We start from the raw sequence: 20,656 nt of genomic DNA on the forward strand, positions 1-20,656 counted from the left end.
ACCAAATAATGTATTTGGATTGGCGATGTTGTAGCATATGGTTTATTGAGAGACATGACTGTTTTGGCTTGGAATTTCTGACTGGTCAGGACCGGACTAGAGAACATGCACAAAGCCATTTGGCTTCAACCATAGAGTGAATCTTCTGTCCAAGAACCTGAAGAAAAAAAAATCTGCTGAGGAAATGAGAGACATTTAACTAAACTAATAGCAACTTATTTAGTTCCTGTAAACTAAAAACATTCATCTATTTGTCCCCTTAATGCATTGTATCATATTGTAAAAGCCACACATAATTTCCAACCAACCTATCATCTATTATATTCATGCTGTTGTTCATTTAGTTCAATTCCTGATTCTGTTATATTCGACTGATATTAGCTGATTAAGTTACATTTCTTTCACATAATTTGCTAATGTATTCCACGCTCAAAGCTTCAAGTCTCAGGGCCACAGAGAGACTATGTTCACCCTCAATTTGTCTCGTGTATATGCACATCACACAAAGCCCTATAGGACCATTTGCACTGCAAACCACTCAAGGCCAAAGACTCAAGGACCACGAAAAATAAACTCTAGTCTAAATACCAGCTATTTGTTTTACTTCCATCAAGGTCTCACACACCAGGGACCCAAAAATAGGAAAGTTGAGGGGAAATTAGAAAAGGAAAGTTATAGTGTAAACTGTAAATAGAAGATAGTAGGGGTGTAACACACAGAAGTCACGATTCTGTATGTATCTGGATTTTTGGGTCACAGTTCAATACGAGTTCGGAATAACAGGAAAAGCAACAAATCCCCAATGCTAGGTTTTTATTTATTTAAACATATTGCATTTAAAACATATATATTAAACATATTTTCCACCTAGGTATTTAGGTGGTATTTAGTCCCCCCTGAGGTAGTTTGTACAGTACAGGCTCCTAAGCAGTAAACACAATGGACTCTTGTTTAAGTCATATTTTTTTGTAGGGCTGATATGAAAAAAAAAATCCTGATTGCTTAAAATAAAAAATTAAGGAATTGTTGATTTGTTTCTCTGATTGATAGATTGACCAATTCTGTGTGGTGAAATGCAATGGTTGTTTTCAAACGTATTGGTTTGATTAACTTGTCATGCGTAGCCTACCTGTCATGCGTGTGAGAGTTCATTAACATGCGGTGACAATGGCGGTTGCACAAAGTTCAATATTAGGCTTTTTCAATTAATCACGGAAAGATGAGCAAAAAGAAGAAAAAGTGCCATCTACATCTGAGCCTACTTCACCTTTCCACAAGAAGACAGCGAGGGAAGCAGCACCTGAGGCTTCCCATTTCCAGGACACGCATATTTCATCACTGGACTGTAGAAGTGAGACTTCGACGACACAAAATCGGCACAATGCCAAATGATTTTGTCTCATTATAATAGTGGAAACCATTTAAAACGCTCCATTTATGGTCATAAGAGTAAGAAAGTGTAAAGGGTCTATTATTATTTGTGTACAGACACACACACACACAATAAAAATAAAACGTGCTTATGTAAAATAAAGAAAACAAACAGGATACTGCATTCTGCCGTCTCAGTTTCTTTCCGTGTAGTTTGTGGAGCATGTCACAAACATGTATTGAAACTCAAGGTATACGTAGGCTACTAGCAAGTGCTTGCTTTGCCATCTGAAGACTTGTTTTGGGTTAGTGCATAGATTGTCTCTTCTTCTGCTCTTTTTCCTGTTGTGGAAGTTAGCAAACGGGGGTATTCCAGAAAGCAAGGTTAACTTACCGTCACATATACCTTGAACTCTTACTCAAGGTATGCTGGTTCCAAAAACGAGCCCGGGAGTAAGTTCAGACAACTCGGAGTATGTTAACCGTGAACACACAAGACATTCTCAACAGAGTGAAGAATCGATGATTCACCATGGAAAAAGACGCTAAGAAAAAACGTGCCACTCTACTTCCTCTTCTTCTTTTGTTTAATGGCGATTTACATAACCAACTTAGTGCACATAACCACCTATTTGGTGGTTGTCTAATCATCTTTTCGTTTAATAAGTAATCTTAAAAATATATATATATATTGTTTGTTTGATTTGGTATTTTGTGGATTTTGAGAAGGCATTCGACTGTGTTCCTCGTGGCATCCTGTGGAGGGTGCTCTGGGAGTATGGGGTCGGCGGCCCCCTGCTTAGGGCTGTTCGGTCCCTTTACGACCAGAGCAAGAGCTTGGTTCGCATTGCTGGCAGTAAGTCAGATCTGTTCCCGGTGCATGTTGGACTCCGGCAGGGCTGCCCTTTGTCACCGGTTCTGTTCATAATTTTTATGGACAGAATTTCTAGGCACAGCCAAGGGCCAGAGAGTGTCCGGTTTTGGGGACCATCCGATTTCGTCGCTGCTTTTTGCGGATGTTGTCGTCGTGTTGGCCTCCTCAGACCAGGACCTTCAGCGTGCACTGGGACGGTTTGCAGCCGAGTGTGAAGCGGCTGGGATGAGAATCAGCACCTCCAAGTCCGAGGCCATGGTTCTCAGACGGAAAAGGGTGGTGGAGAGTTCCTGCCTCAAGTGGAGGAGTTCAGGTATCTTGGGGTCTTGTTCACGAGTGAGGGAAGGATGGAACGGGAGATTGACAGACGGATCGGTGCAGCTTCTGCAGTAATGCAGTCGATGTACCGGTCTGTCGTGGTAAAGAAGGAACTGAGCTGTAAGGCAAAGCTCTCGATTTACTGGTCAATCTACGTTCCTACTCTCACCTATGGTCATGAGCTGTGGGTCATGACCGAAAGGACAAGATCCCGGATACAGGCGGCCGAAATGAGCTTTCTCCGTAGGGTGGCTGGGCGCTCCCTTAGAGATAGGGTGAGAAGCTCGGTCACTCGGGAGGAGCTCAGAGTAGAGCCGTTGCTCCTCCACATCGAGAGGAGCCAGCTGAGGTGGCTCGGGCATCTATTTCGGATGCCTCCTGGACGCCTTCCCAGGGAGGTGTTCCAGGCACGTCCCACCGGGAGGAGGCCCCGGGGAAGACCTAGGACACGCTGGAGGGATTATGTCTCCCGGCTGGCCTGGGAACGCCTCGGGGTTCCCCCGGAAGAGCTGGAGGAAGTGGCTAGGGAGAGGGAAGTCTGGGCGTCTCTGCTTAGACTGTTGCCCCCGCGACCCGGCCCCGGATAAGCGGAAGATGATGGATGGATGGATGGGTTTGTTTGATGCTAATTAATTGAATGCAGATCCATGTGTGAGATGACAATAAAATAAATTATAGATATATTTTAATTTAATTAACATTTAAACTTATTTTTAATTACATTTTTGTTCTAATTCTTTAGAATTAATATATACTATTGTATATTTATAATATGTATTATATAACTGAATCAAATTTGTTTATATTAATTACTATATTAATTATATAAAACACATCTGGATACCTCTTAAGCAAACTAACCCTGGAACATAACCTGGTCCGGAGTGAGTTGCCATGGTTACTTACATACCCTGAAAGTTACCTCCGTTTTTGGAACCGAAAGTTGAGGTTATCCGCTTGCTTACTCTTAAACATACCCAGGTATGTCACATAACATGCTTTCTGGAATACCCCCCAGGACTCTTTATAAAGGAAAATAATACACTATAGGGGTTAAGTGACAATTGGTGACTAATGGACTAGTGATACAACAATCTACTCAAATATTCTGTCTGTCTATCTATCTATTTAGAACGTTTCTACAGTAAAACACTTTATATTTTAAATTTAAATCCATCACTGGTAACACTTTATTGTACAGTGTCCTTGTTACATGTACTTATCATAGTAATAACAGTAAATTATGCATAATTACACAATCTTACCCAAACACTATAGTGAGTACATGTAGTTAATTAACATTACTCAGTACTTAAATATATAATTACACTGTAAGAATGACAATGTCATGTAACCCCATCCCCTTTAATGCACCTCTGCTACAATCCTATACACATTCAGATGGACATGCTTAGTTTTTGAGTCACCATAAATGTTGGGTTTTTTAAAACAATGTGTCAAGTTATAAATAGTCCAAAACCTGTCTCAAGACCACTGTTTTTTAACACAAGAAAACATCTGATCTTAACACCCCCTAAGAAACATCAGGGTCAGGTGAACCCAAAACCAGAGGCGGACATTAGTGAAGTATTTTTACTCTACTTAAGTACATTTTCCAAGTGTCTGTACTGTGTACTTTATTAGAGCGTTTTTCTTTACAACATTCCAAAGCATGATGTCATACTTTTTACTGCACTACGTTTCATATTAAATCTCATTTGATACTTAATTACATTAGAAATCTAGTACTTTCTTACTTTTACTCAAGTAAAGGTAATTAGAAGTTTTACTTAAGTGCATTAAAAATGTTGTACTTTCTTACTTGTACTCAAGTATTAAAAGGTTAAAAAAAAACCTTTCATTTATGAAATGGAGTGCAGTAAAAAGTACAACATTATGCTTTGGAATGTAACTACAGTACAGATACTTGAAAAATGTACTTAAGTAAAGTAAAAATACTTCACTACTGTGCACCTCTGCCCACAACCATTCTAAACAAACAGGGTTTCGATAAAGGGATAGTTCTCCCGAAAGTCATCATTTATTCACCCTCATGTCCTTCCAAATCTATATGACTTTTTATTGCTGGGTGAATTCCTTTTAAAACCAATTATTCGACTTGTAGTTCAGACAAGCCAATGACATGTTGGTTTTGAAACATATTATTAACAAATCTATAAAATTGATGACAATCCTAAATTTTAACAGTAAAAGCACACATCATAAATCATGTTAAACCCACACATAGACCTCCTGAGTCGTGTGTTCATATGCTGGCTTTCCCTGGCACAGGAACATGAGCTGCCACATGTTTGGGAGTCGAGGAACAGCGCACCATTAAAAGGTCCTGACTCACCTTGTTTTAAGAGCAAGGCCTAATTGCTACCATCTTTTACAGCAGCCAATGCGGCAGCTGGCATTTGCATAGATCTACAGGGACTGTCATTACCTAAAAATGAAGCATAGCTGTGGCTCCTTCACACTCGCTGCCTTCAGTGTACCTTGCACAAGTTGAGGGAACAGTGCGCTTGCGTGCATGTGTGTGTGTGTGTGTGGTAGGGGAGCTATTAGAATTCATCTCCTTTGACTCACAACCTACCGTTTGACTTACAAAAAGGGGTCCATTATTTAAGTTCAAAATCTGCGGAGAGGAAGAGCGTATGAGGAATGAAAGCATTTAAACTGTGCTTTATTGTAGCACACCTCGGGGGCCGCTTATTTATGATGAAACAACAGGATGCTTATGGAGTAGCGATTAAATCCATACTGACCTGTCATGATTCACAAATGCAGATCTTTTAGAAAAGCGAGGTATTAAAGGAAAGATATTTTTAATAAACAGACGATGACAACGTGGCTTAGCATGGGTGGAATCAAACCAACGGTTATACTCATTTCCCCAGGTGCTGAGAGAACAGGTCAAAAAGGACAAACTGCCTGATTTCGTGAACTGAAAAATACTGTATTAAAATGACCATGGGGGGAGAGTGGGGTAAGATGAGCCAGTGGGTAAGTTGACCCATCCACTGTATCTTGGCACCGTGCACTTTTATTGTCATGTGACCATATATTTTGGAGCTACCTATCATTTCTGCCAGACTGTGAAAAGGAGAAACACATGGGAGGAGTGGCAGGCACCCATTTAATTTTAGCATAACAGATGTAATGGCTGTTACATCAAAGTAAATTTGTCCAGGTCTAAAAAATATTAATGATGGATTGGTAATTTAGCAACGTATAAAACCATGCAAATCATTTAGCTAAATATTAGCCTGAATTGGTAAGCTAGCTATTTTTTTTTTCCTAAAATAGCAGCTGTGGGAAAAGTGAGCCAAATGCAGTGGGGTAAATTGAGCCAATGTTTGAACTTACCCAAGGCACTCAAGTATAAACTGGTATAATTTTAATGTAACCTTTTGTGTAATACACTACCCCCCACCCCCACAGGAACACTTTTTTATAAGAAGCCATATTTTTAGAACTCTTTGTCAGATGTATTCTGATCATTTAAAATGATAGGAAACATCCTGAAATTACCTTAGATACTATCATTGTACTTCTGCCTTATTTTCCCTTATCTTGAGGACCACACAAATAAAAATGGCTCATCTTACCACACTCTCCCCTACAGCTAACTATACCAAAAGAAAACTGTTACCTTAGAATAACTATGTGTATGTTATTTTTAAATCAAGAAAAGACATTCATATTTGTAATAAATAAATACATTCAATTACAATTACAATTCAAAATAACGGTTTTCTATTTCAATCTATTTTAAAGCTGAATTTTCACCACCATTACTCCAGTCTTCAGTGTTATACGATCCTTCAGAAATCATTCAAATATGCCGATTCGGTGCTCAAAAAACATTTATTATTATCAATGTTGAAAACACTTTTGATCCTTATTCTTGTAGAATCTTTTTAACGTTTTTTCAGGATTTATTGAAGAATAAATAACAGCATTTATAGCAAATAGAAATGTCTTTACAGTCATTTTTGATCAATTTAATGCATCCTTACTATATAAAAGAATATGGGGGGTTATGCTATTAGTTAGCATTTCTGCCAAGGACAAATATTTCATAACCATCCCATTTAAATACCTGGAAGGCTGACTAAACCAAAAGTCTATTTTTGGGGAGCTATAGTAAATATTTTGACAGTTACATTGGTGGCAGAAATAAGAGAAAAACAACTCATAACATTGATTTAGCCCAAAGGCTGAATGGCTCATTTGGAAATGTGCAGGTGTTCTTAGCCCCCTCAGTCTACCCACAATGCACTCAGTCCTGCTGCCCAAAGCGGCTGACCACAGAAACGTCACCGGCCGTGTTCAATCCATCTGACATGCTGCACACTGATGCTTTTCTTCACATAGCCCAAACAGGGAGGAATTGGCATTGGCCTCACAGATTGGCATTCCCACACCCCTTGCTCAGCGAACTACACTAAGTTCCCTTTCGTTCAGTCACTACGACGTAACGTTAGTGACTAACGAATGGGGGTTTCGCTTAGAAGCCTATCAACTTCGAGTTTTGAGAAAACGCCCAATGGCGTGCCAATGCCATGGGGCATGCGGAATTTGCATACGTAGCTCCGCCTCACTGCGTGAGTATATAAGGAAGTACGAGGCAATATCGCATTATGTTTCTGCTTTCGGAGCCAAGAGTACCTACCTCTTCACTCCTACAGCCTTCTGAGACTCTGTCAGCTTCTTCGAGACGAGCAGCTTTCCAGTCGGTGTTGGTGTGACGGCGCGTTCCAGTGATCGCATACTTCCTGCCTGCTGATCTGTGCAGTGGTCTGCATCCAGCTGGTGTGTGTTTCCCTGGGCGCTTCGGCATCGACTGTGAAGTTTCCTCTCACAAAAGAGCTTGCACGTGACGCGTCCTTTTCAGGATGTTTCGTCCGTGCACTTCTGGGTGCGGTAGATCGCTTTTTTCTTTCGACGGGCACGAGCGCTGTGTGACGTGTTTGGGCTTTCAGCACGCTCAGGCAGCGCTCGTGGATGACTCATGTTCTCTCTGCGGGAACCTGGCCATCTCAGTGCTACGATCGAGACTCCGTGAATTCCGTGCTGATGCCGGAACGAGAGTCCCCTCCGTCCCCCCCCAATCTGCGGTCTCCTCTGGAGGCGGCACTTTGGCTGGTGACCAGGGTGATCTGAGGGTGACGGTGTGGAATAAAGCTCCGACGCTAGTTCCTCGGCCCACACCCCCCTCTCAGGCACTTGACCCGGCCCGCGCTCAGGCGTCTACATCGGGGCCGGCTCCTGCTGTCCCGACTGTGGCGTTTGGCGCGGCGGAGGAGGAAGTGATGTCTATCGCCGCATCACAAGGTGGGCTGGAGTCATCTGAGGATGAGGATTCGGCTGTGCTGCCACCTTCGGGTGTTCCAGCATTGCCCGAGTCGGACCCAGAGTTGACAGCCATGCTCTCTCGGGCCGCCGCAGCGCTTGGACTGGAGTGGAACCCTCCGCCTCAGCCCGAGCGTTCGCGGTTGGATGATTGGTTTTTGGGGGCGGCGCGTTCGGACACCCGTCCGGCCGCTCCTCCAATACCTTTCTTCCCCGAGGTGCATGAAGAGGTCGCGCGTTCCTGGAAGGCCCCGTTGTCTTCCCGTGAACGTTTGGCGGCCTCTTCCGCCTTCACCTCTCTCGATGGAGCCGCGGCTCATGGGTACACTGGGGTCCCCCCAGTCGAACGTTCTGTTGCGATGCAACTGTGTCCACAGAGCGCTTCGTCCTGGCGTGGTGACCCAAAGCACCCCTCCAAGGCCTGTAGGTTTTCGTCATCTCTGGTGGCGAAGTCCTATAGAGCTGCGGGGCAGGCCGCCGCTTCTTTGCATACCATGGCAACTCTTCAGGCTTACCAAGCCAAGTTGCTGTGCGATATGCACGAGAGAGGGGCTGATCCAGGGCTCAGCAATGAGTTGCGTGCCGCCACCGACCTCGCTCTCCGGGCGACGAAGGTGACCGCGCGCTCCCTGGGTCAGGTGATGTCCACAAATGTGGTCCAGGAGAGACACTTATGGCTCACCCTGTCTGATATGCGCGACGCCGAGCGAACACGTTTCCTCGACGCCCCCATATCACAGGATGGGCTATTCGGCGGAGCGGTCGAGAGCTTCGCCCAACAGTTCTCGGCCGCTCAGAAGCAGACTGAGGCAATAAAATACATCCTGCCCCGGCGGTCAGCTGCTGCCTCCACCCCACCGCCCGCGCAGGTGCCTCAGCCTGCTCGCCGCCGAGGACGTCCTCCCGCGGCTTCCTCCGCCTCTGCGCCACCCAAGCAGCAGCCTCCACCCGGGCCGCGCAGAGGCAGCCGCAGGAAGGCGTCCCAGTCCGCTCCAGCCCCGCAGCCCGCGAAGAAACGCCAGGCTAAGCGGCGCTCCTGATGCGGACGGCTCAGGGATGGGCAGTTCTTTCCAGGAGACGGCGGCAGGGCCGCTCCTTCCCCCGGTGGAGGGCCGGGGGAGAATCTTTTGTTCAGCTGCTGGCCCCCGGGTCAGCAGCACCCTAATGTGGTTAAAGAAAGAACTGACAAACCCATCCCTGAGCCCCCAGAGATCGGTGACGGCAGTGTGCGCCACCCTCGGGTCACGCCACTCTCGTCCCTCTCTGTCGCCAGCCCCCTGGCAGAGCAGACCCCCGTGGAACGCGAGTCCTTCCCTGGTCTCCTCTGTCAGGGCGCAGCCGTTAACCGTGCTCCGACCCGGGGACGCCCAACAGCCTCCCCTGTCCGCGCCGGTAACGCTGCCTCGCTGCCCCACCCGGGGTACGCCTACTGTCCGTATGACCCCGTTGGTGCAGTCTCTGGAAGCCTGGCTTCAGCTTCCGGGGCTGTCCCGCTGGGTTGCCCGGACCGTCAGGCTCGGCTACGCGATTCAGTTCGCGCAGGCTCCTCCCCGTTACAGGGGAGTCCGCTATACCGTGACCGGGGCCCATGCCCCCGTCATGCGTGCGGAGATTGCCACTCTACTGGCGAAGGGTGCGATCGAGCCTGTCCCTCCAGCCGAAATGAGGTCGGGGTTCTACAGCCCCTACTTCATTGTACCCAAGAAAACCGGTGGGTTACGGCCAATCCTGGACCTTCGCATCTTGAACCGATCCCTTCACCGGCTTCCGTTCAAGATGTTGACTGCGAAACGCCTTTTCGAATGCGTTCGTCCGGACGATTGGTTTGCAGCGATCGACCTGAAGGACGCCTACTTCCATGTCTCCATCCTTCCTCGACACAGACCGTTCCTACGGTTTGCTTTCGAGGGGCGGGCATACCAGTACGCAGTTCTCCCATTCGGGTTATCTCTGTCCCCTCGCGTCTTCACGAAGATCGCCGAGGCAGCCCTTGCGCCCCTTTGGCAGCACGGGGTCCGCATCCTGAACTACCTCGACGACTGGCTCATACTAGGCCACTCTCGAGAGCAGGTTTGCGGACACAGAGATCTGGTTCTCCACCACTTAACCCGTCTGGGCCTTCGGGTCAACTGGGAGAAGAGCAAACTCTGCCCAGTGCAGAGGATCTCTTTTCTCGGTATGGAGATCGACTCGGTCGCCATGTACGCGCAGCTTTCGAGCGAGCGCGCGCAGTCTCTGCTGACTTGCCTCCGACAAATCGAGAGCAAGAATGCGGTTCCACTGAAACTTTTTCAGAGGCTCCTGGGGCATATGGCATCTGCAGCCGCGGTAACGCCGCTCGGATTGCTTCATATGAGACCGCTTCAGCACTGGCTTCGCGATCGAGTCCCGAGATGGGCATGGCAGTCTGGCACGCTCCGGATCCAAGTGACTCGGGCCTGCTTACAGACACTCACCCCGTGGTCGAACCTCAGCTTTCTACGGGCCAGTGTGCCCTTAGAACGAGTTTCCAGGCATGTTGTCGTATCGACGGATGCCTCTGCCACGGGCTGGGGTGCCATGTGCAATGGACAAGCAGCCGCGGGCTCCTGGACAGGACCCCAGCGCCTCCTGCATGTCAATTGCCTCGAGTTGCTGGCAGTACGGTTCGCCCTGCACCGCTTCCGAGCGTTGCTGAAGGGTCAACATGTGCTCGTCCGGACAGACAACACGGCCGTAGTAGCGTACATCAACCACCAGGGCGGTCTACGCTCCCGCCGCATGTCTCAACTCGCCCGCCATCTCGTCTTATGGAGTCAGAAGCGCCTGAGGTCCCTTCGTGCTGTCCATATTCCGGGAGTCCTGAACCACGCAGCCGACGAGCTCTCGCGGTTTCAGCCTCTCCCGGGAGAATGGAGACTCCATCCCCGGACGGTTCAGCTGATTTGGGAACAGTTCGGCGACGCACAGGTAGACCTGTTTGCCTCCCACGACTCTTCCCACTGCAGCCTGTATTATTCCCTGACCGAGGGCACGCTCGGCACGGATGCACTGGCGCACAGCTGGCCGCGGGGCCTACGCAAATATGCGTTTCCCCCAGTGAGCCTACTCGCACAGCTTCTGTGCAAGATCAGGGAGGACAAGGAGCAGGTCCTTTTGGTCGCCCCGTACTGGCACGGCCGGACCTGGTTCCCCGAACTCATTCTCCTTGCGACAGCCCCTCCCTGGCCTATTCCTCTGAGACCGGACCTCCTTACTCAGAGACGGGGCACCCATTGGCACCCGCGTCCCGACCTTTGGAACCTCCACGTGTGGCTCCTAGACGGGACCCGGCAGGTTTGAGTGGCCTACCACCTACGGTGGTCGCCACCATCACTTCCGCTAGGGCAGAGTCCACTCGGCATGCCTATGCGTTGAAGTGGAACCTCTTCGTCACCTGGTGCTCTTCCCGCCAAGAAGACCCCTGGAAATGTCCGATCGGGTCCGTGCTTGAGTTTCTCCAAGAGGGGCTGGAGCGAAGGCTGTCTCCCTCCACCCTCAAGGTATATGTGGCCGCAATATCTGCCCACCACGATCTCTTGGAGAACAAAAAGGTAAGTCAGCACGACCTGGTCATCAGGTTCCTGAGGGGAGCTAGGAGACTGAATCCTCCTCGCTCTCCTCTCGTACCCTCTTGGGACCTCGCAGTAGTACTAACTGCTCTGCAGAGACCTCCCTTTGAGCCTTTGCGGTCGGTCGATGTTAAGTTTCTGTCTATGAAGACGGCTCTGCTGACCGCATTGGCCTCAGTCAAGAGGGTCGGGGACCTGCAGGCATTTTCGGTTGACGAAGCGTGCCTGGAGTTCGGGCCGGCTAACTCTCACGTGATCCTGAGACCCCGGCCTGGATATGTGCCCAAGGTTCCCACCACTCCGTTCAAGGACCAGGTGGTGAACCTGCAAGCGCTGCCTTTGGAGGAGGCAGACCCAGCCTTGGCATTGCTCTGTCCAGTACGCGCTCTCCGCGCCTACGTAGACATGACGCAGTGTTTCAGGACCTCAGACCAGCTCTTTGTCTGTTATGGTGGAGAGCGGAAGGGAAGTGCTCTCTCAAAGCAAAGGCTGTCTCACTGGATAGTGGACACCATTGCTTTGGCTTACCAGCAGCAAGGCCGACCATGTCCCCTTGGTGTGAGGGCACACTCCACCCGGAGTGTGGCTTCCTCTTGGGCTCTAGCGCATGGCGCCTCGCTAGCAGACATCTGCAGAGCTGCAGGCTGGGCGACACCCAACACATTCGCCAGATTCTACAATCTCCGAGTGGAGCCAGTGTCCGACTATGTACTCGCCCCCCCGAGGGGCCGGTGATGGGCCAGGCTCAGGTGTCTTCGCTTGCTCGCCACTCCACTCCACGGACTGGATACGTGCGATATTTTCCTCAGGTGAGCTCCCCGAGAGCCCTGAGCTCCTCCAGCACTGTCGACGCCGACATCAGTTCAGTCTGCCCTCTCGAGCCCAGACCCTCATGTCCGGCCAGGTGCCCCATGTGCATGGTTCCCTCCGGCGACCCCCACATGTGTATTTCACCGTAAGTCTCCGCAGTGAGCGGGTTTCTTCCCTTGGCGTGTCCCCGCCACCCCTAGGGTTAAAAATCCACCTTCGGCTGGTACCCTAGAGATCTTCCATATGCAGCCCTCTCCGGGTCATATGTGTCTCTTAAGTCCTCCCCACGGGTAGGCATCTTGGCATTCCCTCACTGGGATATGCTTTCCAGTGTACCTTGGTAATCCTGTGTTAAGTGGGAGTCCTTCGTCCGTACTAGTCTTATGACAGGGAACTCACACTTACGCAGGGCGCTGGAAGACGGCTGAGTGGCGGGATTATATTGGGACCCCCATTCGTTAGTCACTAACGTTACGTCGTAGTGACTGAACGAAAGGGAACGTCTCGGTTACGGATGTAACCCTCGTTCCCTGAGGAGGGAACGGAGACGTAACGTCCCCTTGCCACATCAGCTGTGTTGCCTGGAACGCAGGAGTTCAGTCTTGGCTCCTCAAGCAGGTAACATAATGCGATATTGCCTCGTACTTCCTTATATACTCACGCAGTGAGGCGGAGCTACGTATGCAAATTCCGCATGCCCCATGGCATTGGCACGCCATTGGGCGTTTTCTCAAAACTCGAAGTTGATAGGCTTCTAAGCGAAACCCCCATTCGTTAGTCACTAACGTTACGTCTCCGTTCCCTCCTCAGGGAACGAGGGTTACATCCGTAACCGAGACGTTCCTTCTAATGGATGCGTCGAAAACATTTGCTATTTGGATGTTAAGCAATGACAGTTCATGTCATTCAGGTTCAATATTTAAAGAAAGTGAATTAGATACTACGAGCAGGGTTGGGGAAGCTACTTTGAAACTGTTGCTTGCTAAGCTACGCAAAGTTAAAGTTCAATTAGGGTTGCACAATACACTGATCAGGCATAACATAATGACCACTGACAGATTAAGTGAATAACACTGATTATCTATTCATCACGGCACCAGTTAGTGGGTGAGATATATTAGGCAGCAAGTGAGCATTTTGTCCTCAAAGTTGATGTGTTAGAAGCAGGAAAGGATTTGAGTGAGGATTTGAGTGAGTTTGACAAGGGCCAAATTGTGATGGCTAGACGACTGGGTCAGAGCATCTCCAAAACTGCAGCTTTTGTGGGGTGTTCCCGGTCTGCAGTGGTCAGTATCTATCAAAAGTGGTCCAAGGAAGGAACAGTGATGAACCGGTGACAGGGTCATGGGCGGCCAAGGGTCATTGATGCACATGGCCCATGTGGTCCGATCAAACAGACTACTGTAGCTTAATGCTGGTTCTGATAGAAAGGTGTCAAAATACACAGTGCATAACATCCATGGAGGCCCCCTCTCGCAACTTACAGGACTTAAAGGATCTGCTGCTAACATCTTGGTGCCAGATACCATAGCACACCTTTAGGGGTCTAGTGGAGGTGCATGCCTCAATGGGTCTGGACTGTTTTGGCAAGGGGCACCGAAGCAATATTGGAAAGGTGGTCACAACGTTATGCCTGATCGGAGTATATTGAAAGTAAATCAATATTGTGATATGGCTTAAAGCTACACTATGTAATTTTTTGCCGCTAGGGGTCGCTAACCTCTTCAAAACAATAACAAAGGTGTAGATTGATGACGCAGTAAATGAACGTGGAATCATGGAACTTGTCGTCATACCGATGGATCTAATAATGTTTATGGGGAAATAATATTTATGGATGAGTGAATGCATTAATGTTTTTTAACATGACTGTGGTATGAAGCAGGGCGCGATTACTAATAAGAGACAGATATCAGTGCCACAAGCGAGTCCCGGGGGATATAAAGAAATTAGTTCCGTTTCATTCTACCGAACTAAACGCAAGTGCTGAATTACTACTCATACAGGACAGTTTATTTGACGAATGAAAATTGTGAGTAAACACAATGCTGTTCCACTTGGTCTACACTCTCTAAATTGCATTTCAGTGGGTTGAAAGTAATAATGTTATTCTGTGTGTTAGTTTGTTGGCTGTATGGGACTAGCAGTGAACATTAGAACATTATACTGATGATATTCTAATATTTTATTGTTTTGAGCTACATAACATTGATTCGTTTTATGTACATTTTCTCACCTGTATAATAAAGCACATGCAAGAACGGCATCTCTGTCAAGTCGAAGTTTGTTGCAAAGCTCTCTCCACCTCGAAAACGTCAAAATCACAAAGGCTGCAATTTAATGAAATAAATACACTGGCACTGTTTTCATTGCCCATTCTAGATGCTGAAACACTATCTTAGCTGCATGCGTGTAAATGACCCGTTCACACCAAGGACGATCACAATAACGATAAAGCTATAGTTCTTAAAAACTGTTCTAAATGTAAAAAATACCAAAGTTCAGTTCACACCACAACTATCAGAATCACTTTCAGATTTTTTCCAGCGGATGAACATTGACAGCCAATCACAACCCCTCCTGCTTTAGTGAGCTTGAGCATTTAAAGAGACAGACGACAAAACTGCAGTGTGCTTAAAATAAATAGAATGATATTGTGGTGTTGGTGTGGAAACTAATATAGTTATCTTTATAGTATTAGTCTTGGTGTGAACTAGCCTGGCGTGGCCATACTCAATTCTAGTCAGAATATGAGTCTGGTACCGCTCCATTGAGCTTTGATTATGGGGCGTGTTTCAACCGAGCCAGGAAAGACCTCAATTGGATAGACCTACAACCAATCAGAGCAACTGAGCGACGCGTAACGTTAGTTGTCAAATGTCAACAGAACTCAACTGCACTGTGTAGCCAAGTCCGTGTTTTTCTCCATGTCCGCGGGTTGAAGCGACCCCAATTATGTGATTATATAAATCCAGGAATGCGAATTTTAGCAGGCAACCTTGCCAAAATAACATATTTTGCCAACCAAACGCCATTTTTTTCCGGAGAACCCCCCGGAAAGTTATTGTTTTGGGCTATAGTTTTGAGTAGCAATTGTGCGCGACATTGCAAAAACACTTGGAAACCCTGTCTGCACGCACGCTGGATTAAGTAACGTTACAAGAAAAAGATGAGTGTAAACGATCTTTGCCAGTAATAAAATAATTTAAGGATACACAGAGTACTTACCAACACGATCATCGTTTCTGAGAGAAATAATGAAGGTGAATGCATATACGAACAGGTTCTCCGTTTAGGATAAGAGCAAATTCAACCCAAGAGCCTTCGATGACGTGGATGATTACGTTACTGTTTATCATCTGTCCATCATCGTCTAAAGCCCGCCCTGACAATTTCATTGGTCCGAACAGTTTCTGTTCGGGCATAATTACTTCTCTATGGAGCGAGTCCAGACCGAATTGCCCGAGCAAAAACATTTGTGGGCGCTAAATTCGGCTGGCATCCAGGCTAGGTGTGAACAGCCTTTAGATGCAAATTCAATACTTTATTCAATGAAAAAAGTTGCTTGTTACTAGAATATATAGACTGTTTTGAAAACATCTGAGATAATATCACTGTACTAAAAGGCATAGTCACACTAATAGTCTGAATATGGCTACTTCTCTACTATACAGTAGATGAAAACAGTATGTGATAAGAGTGTAGTATTCATAAAACAGAAAGTATCCTGATGATCTACTACCTCTGGCAAGATTCTGACATGCCCATCTAATGGACACTACTATCCCATGAGGATAACATGACGAATGCAGCACATCCAGATTTCATTCATAATACACAAATTCATTCTACATAGAACATAAATTTTTTAACGTCGCGAAGTTCATTCCTCATCAAAAGCAGGATGTTATATTAGAGGAATGATATATTAGCTAACTAAATCATCACAATCAAGTGAACAGATAAATGAATTTAAGAGGTGCCAGAATCCCTGCAAGGGAAGTTTGGATAGTCGTGCTGAGTTTGGGTGCGGCGGTCTGCTGTAAGTCAACGGGATGAGAGCAGGGACACGGTCATTTGTCATGCCGTCAGCGGATTCAATAATTAATGGGCCATATCGCATCTCAGCCCGCCGTAGCCCAGTTCACCGGTCTCCCTGCGCAGAAAACATATTGTCCCCGCAGTGTGGTCCGCAATGGCTTTTTAAAATTCCTCCTCATTAAGGAACATTCACTTGCACTACCAGCCATTTATTTGCTCTCAGTGACAAAGTGGCGGCCCCTTCAAGTTCACGCTCTCTTTCCCACGTCTTCACGCAGCGTTTTAAATCATTTGCCCCGTGAGGGACGAGACCCTCTCTGGCTGCTGAGATATCTAATTACCCACAGTCCAGTGCGGAGATGATGACAAAAGAATGAAAAAAAAGAGATAGCATTATTTTAATGTATCACCACCCCTAACTGTGAAGGTGGCATTTAGACTAATGCGCCTTCTCTTTTTGCTAATAGGCAGCAGAAACTATATCTGTGTGGATGTGTGTGCATGGAGGGAGATTTTGTGGTGCAAGCGAACCTTTCCCAGGGCCGCGTCCTTGTTTTAGAGCGCTGAGAGGTGACTCTTGTTCCTAAACACATAAGGAAGTCAGGCAGCATTTGAACAGCTGTACGAGGCCAGTATTTACTCGTGGGGGAACAATGACAGTGGCTGAAACTGGCAGACTAAAGGACCCTGTCTCAATACAGCTGCCACCAGGAGGCACGGAGGTGAGCTGGGAAACATGGGCCTCTCTTTTGACAGATATGTGTGTGAGCGTGGGAGCGTGTGTGACCATGCTATTCACATACACAGCCCGGTATTAGGATGAATTCACACACATTTCAGAAATGCCATTACAACAGTAGAGTCTGACATTCACACTAAAACTGAGCTGTAGCTGAATAATGCCGGCTTCTATGACTGATCATTTTATATAATAAAGTAATAGTTGCATTATGTCTTATATTATGATGAACATGTCTTAATAACTGTCCTACACAACACTACTTGCTTTTGCCGATTTTAATTTGTTTGTTTGTTAAATGCAAAATGCCACAAACAGCCCAAAAATTCTTATCAAGGCAAAATGTAATTTTTTCATTTATTATACTACTCTTATTTATTTATTACAAAATCAACAACAACAGAATAAATAAAGCAAAATAAATAATTTATGTAATCAATTTTATTTAATAACTGCATAATTTATTCATGCAGTGTAAATAATCTTCTTTTGTTGGGAGTATACTTAATTTATTACATTACATTACATTATTATATTATATTAGCTTTTTCGCGTAGAGACGACAATGTTGTCAAAATGATCCCTGTTCACACGGATCCACGAAAACAAATAAAAATGATGTGTTATACATTCCAGGCCAGTAGCTGTCACTTTGTAAAGAAACTACTCGCCTATAGACTCTACACATAATACAGATATGCATGACGTCATCGTTTTCATAAATTTGAGTTTTTGTTGTTTGTATGAAGACGATAGCGGTATCATTTTCAAAAACTCGCATTTTAAAACCCGTTTTTTAAAAGCTTTCATTTTCAGGCCCCCAAAATAAAGGGCCAAAACACATAATTATTATTATTATTTTAGTTAAAATGGTCGTGTAAATGGTAAATGGTTTTTAGTTTTGTTTGTCATGTAAATGGTTCCTGTGACTTAAAATCTCCTGTAATGTCCTGTTCAAAATCTTTCTTTCTTCTGTGGAAGTATATTCAAGCTGCTCTGTTCTATACAACAAAAGCATTTAGTGAACTTGTACAGTCAAGTTTTTTTGCAAATGTGACTTTTCAGTGAATCACAAATAAAAATGTCAGTCTTCCCCTCTCACAAAGTTATCATCATGCAATTTTGGAACAGGGCGAGTAAATGATGCCAGAATTATTATTTTTGGGTGAACTATCCATTTTTCTAACTAGTCAAGCAAAGAGCCATCAAGGTAATATCAGGTCATGGGGTAAAATTTTGGGAAAAAAAGGGAAGGAAAATGCATTAATAGACAGGACAACTCATCTTAGAGAGGCCATTTCAATCCACCATTAGTTCCGTTTCACCAACCGTACCATGAAATACACGCTCATTTTTTCTCTCTTCTGTCTTTTTCTCTCTCCATGACTTCATGTATGAAAAAGGATGTGTGACGCTTTCTGATGAAAATCGCATAGTGTGAAAATGTCAGCCTCTTCTTTCTCCATTTGCTTTGTTTATGTTGACATTTATCAAAAGAAAAATACTGCATATCAGCTCTAATTCTAAACAATAAATGTCACCTCGCATCTCCTGCGCTGAACTAAAACGGTCCCACGATCTTGTCAACTCAATATCATATCAATCGTAAATTGGGGCTGTGTGTTTCATCTGCAGTGTGTGGACAAGGTGGCTGGAATTCCTCCAGCTAATTTCATTGTATTCCTTCATTTCTGTCAAGAAATGCTTTCCAGCGGTGTTAACCCATAGGGCATAGCAGACTAGTGACCTTTTCATCACAGCAAAATGACCTGAAGGTAACATCTCCACATGTTAAGAGTTGTTTCTCATAGACAGCAATGAACTTAAATTGAGAGCAAATGGAGTCATTTCTCCAGAGAAAATGACAAGTGAATCTCAGAGAAAACAAATCTGAGCACATAAAAGTCATCAGTCAAAAGTCAGATTTCAACACGAACTAGCTGTTCTATCAACATTATTCTATAGTTCTACTCCTACTGTCACTGCTGAGAAGAACAGCTTAGACTAGCATGAATTGCCATACTGGTCCAGGTTGGATTGTGTGGAATATGCTGGTTTACTGGCCGAAAAGCATAGCCATGATACTTTGAACTTGATCTTTTGAGAGAAGGTTTTTTGAATCATCTGAAACATGCTGCGACAAACATTCCAACACGACTTATATAATGTAATAACATCAAGCATTTGAGAGGTACGTGAGTCCAAGTTCATTTAGCACATCTGTGTTTTTTATCTGCCACTTATAGTCAGGTGCGACTTATTTTATGGAAACTACAGTAAAATGTCCCGCGAGGACACCAGCAGACTAGAACATCATGGTGAGAACACGTTTTTTTTTCTTTCAGCAGGATTATGTGTCAAAAACATGTGTTTTCCCTAGTCCCCCCCCCCCCCCATGGTTTTTGAGAATGAGAATGTAATTTAACCCGTCCACATGTTGACATCTTTCTCACGTCTTATATACCAAGTGACAGATGAACTTGCTAAAATAGCAAGTTTAACTCACAACATTTTATGTCAACAACAAAATAAATGGTTTCTTTTTCTTTATAAAAGTTAAAAAGCCTGTTTATTTTCCTATCCAAACTATGCATGGTTATTATGCACTACAGTCGTAGTAGTACCATCACAGAGAGGCAAAAAATCCCTTTCCAGAACATTTTCATTCAACGTTCCCAGCTGGTGGAACGATCTTCCCACCGCCATCCGAAACGCTGATTCGTTGACAACATTCAAAAGTCAACTAAAAACTCATCTCTTCCATGAGCACTTAACCTCTTAAAAAAAAATAAAACTTTCCTTTCCTCTTTCTCCTCCTCTTTCCCTCCCTACTCTAGCCTGTGCAACACTGAGAAATGTACACGGACTAACTATTTCAAGCACTTGTTGCGCTCACTCGACTCTTCACGACCAATCGCTTATTGTACCCCCAAGTTGTAAGTCGCTTTGGATAAAAGCGTCTGCTAAATGCATAAATGTAAATGTATTAAATGGTAATCTGTATTATATTATTTGCTTTTAGCATTGTATTTAGAATCTCAACCAATCCCTGGGTCCTTCAGCTGAGAACCACGGGCTTAAAGGTCCCGTTCTTCGTGTTTTTTTGAAGCTTTGATTGTGTTTACAGTGTGCAATATAACATGTGTTCATGTTTCGCGTGTAAAAAAACACAGTATTTTTCACACTATTTACTTATCTGTATACTGCTGTTTCCACTGTCCTAAAAACGGCTGGTGATTTCCTTGTTCTATGAAGTCCCTCCTTCAGAAACACGTAACGAGTTCTGATTGTGCAAGCGGTTCCCGTGCTGTGATTCGACCACAGCTTAGCGCACGTGAAAGCGGTTTCTGTGTTGTAATTTGACAGCAGCTTAGCGCACGTTGGAAAGGTCACGCCTCTTAACGGAGAGATGTATGCGTTCAAAAATCTCTACAGCGTCCCTGGGAAAGCCAAACAAAGGTGATTTGACTCCTGGATGAAAATAACAGCGTCTCGATGACATGGCGATAAACACACTCAACGGCAACAGTTCCTTTTCTCCACGCGACCGTC

This window comes from Gobio gobio (genome assembly GCF_949357685.1).
Source record: "Gobio gobio genome assembly, chromosome: 13".
Lineage (NCBI taxonomy): Eukaryota > Metazoa > Chordata > Actinopteri > Cypriniformes > Gobionidae > Gobio > Gobio gobio.